Source organism: Tupaia chinensis, unplaced genomic scaffold (assembly GCF_000334495.1).
Source record: "Tupaia chinensis unplaced genomic scaffold, TupChi_1.0 Scaffold000161_1, whole genome shotgun sequence".
NCBI classification, from domain to species: Eukaryota; Metazoa; Chordata; class Mammalia; order Scandentia; family Tupaiidae; genus Tupaia; species Tupaia belangeri.
This window is the reverse complement of record NW_006159632.1, coordinates 1,232,888-1,238,101: the sequence shown is the minus strand read 5'-3', so window position 1 is coordinate 1,238,101 and position 5,214 is coordinate 1,232,888.

Here is a 5,214-nt window from a genome sequence, read left to right as displayed (position 1 = left end):
GGGGGAGGGGGTTGTGGTGTGACCCTCCCCCCCGGGGGGGGGGGGGTGTCTCTCTTGTATTCTCTCCCTCCCTCCCTCTCTCTCTCTCTCTGTCTCCAGCAAGCACATAATCCCTCTGGCAAAACAAACCCAAAAACCCTGCCAAGTAGTTTTCCAAATGGTGGCACCAATTTATGCTCCTCCAAACCTTACTCAAGATGGCCAAATCTGAGAAAAAGCCAATGCCATGGGAGGGCAACGCCTACCAGGTGCAACGTGAAAGGGCCTCGAGGGCGTTCTGCTCCATGATCGCCTGTCAGGAGGGGAGACCCGCGGGGCCATCCCTGTGCGGTCTCTGATGGAGCTGGACCTGAGAAGCACCGATGGCACTGCCAGCGAGGGTTGGAGTACGAGCTGCTGCCCACCAGCACGGTCGCAGGGTGCGGACGCCTGAGCCCGCGGTCTGCAGCACAGGATCCCGCACTCCCAGGCCCCACGCCGTGTTCTTAGCACAAGACCAAAACCCAGGCCGACGGCCACCACAGAGAACGGCAGCGCGTGGAGCACTGAGCACGACCTCGCGCGACGCAGACACGGCAGGGAGCGCGTCAGAGTCACTGCTGGGCAAGGGAACCGCGTGTGGGAGGAAACGCAGGCGCTTGGTTCCACCTACAGTGGGGCTGGGGCTGGTGGGAGGGACACAGCCGGCTCTGGGACAGTGTGAGTGCTCGCGCTGTGGACAGAAGTCTGTCAGCCTGGTTGAGAGCCACTACGGCTGGAACTATTTTGGGGACAATGTTTATGATTTGTACCAAGAGAAAAACAGGTGTGCGAATATTACAGTGAAGGCACTTGGGAGGGCTTAGTTTGCTTTAGAGACCAGATTCCTTTCACCGATTCATATTAAAATAGCAAGTGTGCTAATTCCAGTCAGTTGTCCGCTGGCTCCCAAGGGGCTAACAGCCCTCTCCTTAGCCAGGCGCACTCACCGCCGGGGCCAGGCCGACTCCAGCCAGCTCAGTTCACAGGGCTGCGCTGGCCTGGGCAGAATGAAAGGCCTCAGCGGCCTTCCTCCCTCCCGACCTCTCCCGGAAGTGCGGCGGCCCCCACGGCCCCTGGCCTGGTGCCTTAAGGAGAAGGGTGGGGGTCAGCACACACAGGAGCTCGCCCCTCAGGCACTCCCAGTGTCTGTTGCGGGACAAAGCTGTCACTTCTAGTAACATTGACAAAATTGAGGTCTGCTTAGAGAAAGCTGTGCATGACTGATGCTGTTTGACCTAACTCGGGCACTAAAACTCAGTAGCCCGACCGCGGGCTGCTGGTGACATGGTCTTAGGTGACCCTGGCTGTGCCGCAACACCTGGCAGGACATGGGGCTCCCTGGAGAGCCGTGCAGACGCGGCACTTTCTTAATAGGAGGGACTGCCTGGCAGAGAGCAGACTGGAGGGCCTCTTTCTGGTCATCTGGGGTCACGCAGTCTCTCGAGGGAGCCCCAAAGGGGCGCTGCTGCAGGAACCCCTCCAGTCAGACTTGGCAGAGCACCGCCTTCCCTGGAGCATCCAAGGCTCAGGACGCACCATCGCCGACCAGGGCCGCGGCTCGGCGGGTCACAGGGCTCTGAGCTCGAGGACCGCACCTCTGCCAGCAGCACCCAGGCCAGGGTGGACTCACTGCCACGTCAGGCTCAGCCTTCGCCCAGCCCAGCGCATACCTCAGTGGCACCTGAGCCAGTCAGCGTGCGCCTCCCCCAGGATGGAAAGTGCCATGGGAGCCGGAGACTGCAGCCTTTCTGTAGCCTGAGGGGCTGTAAAAGGGGCAGTGGGGCCAGAGGCCTTAACACCCTCCACCTGTGAGAGGCGGGGTCTGTTTGAGGGCTGCTTTCCCTGAGCTGCTGCTGGCCCGCCCACCCGCAGGGAGGCTGTGAGGTCTCCAGGTGGCAGGGCTGGTTTGGGAGACAGCAGCCCCTAGGACCTCCTGGGCCCCATCCTGTCCCCTCGACCTGGAGGACAAGAGGAGAGTGGGGCAAGTGGTGGGTGCAGGGCCACTGGGCTGAACCCGCTTCCTCTTGCTCGCCACTCCAACCCCCGGGGTGGGGACAGTCCCCTCAGGCTTTCGTCCTCTAGGATGTTGGCGCCTGCACCTACCTGGAGCAGGATGGGAGACCCTGAGGTGCCCTGGGAATGGAAGGGTTTTGGCTCTGGCATTTTCTCCCCATCCAGAGAAAGACTAGTTGGGCTGAGGCCCAGGGAGGCACCCCCAGGGCAGGTGACAAGGCAAGTGTGCCCAGGTGATAGAAGCTGCTGGTGGTCGGGGCAGAAGGAGGGGAAGGGCTTGTGGTCACCTTGCTTCCCTGGCTCCACACGACAGCTTGGGAACACAGACATGGTGCCTCCACGCAGGTCCCCACACCTGCTGCAGCCTGTGCCCAGTGCTGGCCCTGCCTCCTGCTCTTGAACCCACATCCCCAGACAGCCCTGGCCCCTACCGCCCACTCCCAGGGGACCGGCTGTCTGTTCCAGCAGCTGGGGCGAACCCTGGGTGGAGCCAGGCCTTGGGCTGCCTTGAGGCCCTGGGTGCAAGGTATTATCTTCCCACCAACTCCGCAGCGCGGAGTGCCCCTGGCCTCCTCCCAGGGCAGGGCTGTGTATATGCTGCTGCTCCCTCTTCTGGAATGTTCTCAGCGTTTCTCTGCTCAGTCCTGTTACTGGTCAGGCTCTCCAGAGAGCTCCAGCAGAAGGGTGTGTGTGTGTGTTTCTTACACAGAGACAGACAGCACCCCAGATCCTGTGACCCATGACGACCTGCCCTTAGCTCCAGCCAGCTCCAGTCATGGCCAAAGGGCCCGCCTACTAGGAGGGCTCCAGCTTCGAACCCAGGACCTTCCCATGTGGGTCTCCTCGGACACACCTGTTTTACCATCGTGCCACCGTGTGCCCCAGCATGCTTGTTTTGATGTGTTTATAACATTACGTTCATAGGAATGAGTTCTGAGTTTTTCTAACAGACGTCTACACAGTGTCACCTTGTACAGTCGTCTCTACACCCGCCCTCCCCTCCCCACCCCGGGTGCTGACTGCTTCATCCTCCGCCCCTGGGCAGGCTCAGCACCCCCCAACCTAGAGCTGGGAGGGGGAGCACAGCGTTGGAGGCTGGCGGCTTCTCAGTGGCTGCGGAAGGAGTAGGCCGTGTTCTCAAGGCCCGACAAACAGCTTGCCACTGCTCTGGGCGCTCCGGGAGGCGGAGGCGGTGGCTATTGGCGCCCTCCCGCAGCCAACGCCACACAACAGGTGTCGCTGTCCTCCCTGGAGCCCACCGTGGGCTCTCCATGCTCGGCAGGCCGGGCTGCCAGGAGCCCTGGCAGAGGCCGTCAGGAAGGGAGGGGAGGTGGCAGCGTGCACCCGCCTCCCGTTTTCCATCTTTCTCTTTCCTGTTGGTTGTGTTAAAAAAGCCCAGCGTGGAGCTGCCTGCCTGGAGCCGGTGATGGGAAGGGAAGGCGCCCATGTCCTGGCCCCTGCAGAGGTGCTGGGTGGTTGCTGAGGAAGGGACAGGGACCACTGTCCCCATGTGTCCAGCAGTCCAGCCGACCTCGGCCGAGAGCCTGCGGGGCACTGATCTGGCGTTCACCCCGCGGCCACGGGACCTGTGTATGTGGATCCTGCCTGCTGGCTGCGGCTTCCAGGTCTCTGGATGACCCCCAGGCCAAAGCTGTGCCAGCTTCCTGTCTACACGGAAGCCAAGAAATGATAGAAAATGCTTTGAAAAAATATGTATTTGTGCCCCCAAACAAGGGGAATTTACAGGCTCAGAAACTCCAGAAGCCATCAAGAGAAAATAAACAGCCCTCTCTGTCGGCCCCACACTTGAGCCTGGACCTCAGAGTCACTCTCAGGCATGCAGGCGTACACATGCACACGTACACGCACACGTGTGCATGCCCGCCCCTGAGCAGAGGGCACTGGTGTCTGTGTCCTGGATCCGGGCTGAGTGCTGGCAGAGCGCTGTGGTCCGAACCTCCGCTTCCTGGGACGCAGCTCGGGCCAGGGAGCCTGTCACAGTGCGGTCCTCAAAACCAGGAGCTGTGCCTGCCCCTGGCCACGCGGCATCAGAGTCCCTGTCTCCAGAGAGGGGCGGTGGGCAGGGAGCTTGCAGTGGAGGGGGTGCAGCAGCCCCCGGGACGTGGGCCAGCTGTTTCCAGGTGGGCTGCCTGCGCAGTCAGCCGGAGCAGCACGGGTGTCCCGTCCCAGTGGCTGGGGGCCTGCACCACGGAGGGAGGGAGGGAGGCCCCACGGGAGATGGTGCACTGACGAGCCTCCAGGGAGGGCACAGGAGGGTGAGCAGGAAGGACTCTCCAAGAGCAGAGACGCGAGGGGCTGCCAGGCCGTCCTCGAGGGCAGGCGGTCACGGCACAAGCATGCAGCTCTGGAGAGCCTAGCTGGCTCTTGGGAAGCAGGACGGACAGCCGGGCAGAAGGGTCGGTTCTCCCCTGGCCAGGCAGCGAGGCAGAGGGAGAAAGCCGGTGATGCTCCAGGAGTGAGCCTACAGCTCTGCGGCCAGCCCAGCGGCCATTCAGTGGGGGCATGTGAAAGACACCCAGGGTCATACGGGGTCTCTGGAAGGTCCTCAGCTGGGCTCTGGCAGGGGAGAGAGGATGGCCCAGCAGCAGGAAGTGCTCACTGAGGGCGAAGCGCTTGGCCTTAGAAAGCCTGAGGCGTGCTCCGTACTGCAGGTCCCAGCAGTGGGGTGTGGGCAGGGGAGCGTGCCAGGAGAGGAGGCCCATCGGCGGGTCCTGCATGTGCTGGAGCAGCTCCGGGTGACTCCCTGGCGTGGCTCCTGTGGAATCCCCAACTCTGCAGCCTCAGGGGTTCGATGGCCGTTTCCCGTGGTTCAGCTCAGGGAAGGGACACCTGAGGGAGGTGTGGACTCACCCTACTGAGCCCCCGAGTCCCCAGGGGAAGGATGGGTCCACACAGAGGTGGGGGTGTCGGTGACCCACCCCCGATGGAACTCGGCCTGACCCCACTCCCTGGATGCCCAGGTTACTTTAAAGCAAAGAGAAAGTGCAGAAAATACCAGGCAACCTGGACAGAGGTGGCGCAAGCCCAGGAGACAGTCAAGAGCCCACCCTTCGCAGCTCGGGGCTCTTGGGGGGCTCTGAACTGGGAGCCCTGCCTGGAGGTCCTGACCAGCCCTTGGCCAGGGTCACAGCAGCTGCCGCTCCCGGGAGGGCGGGGGAA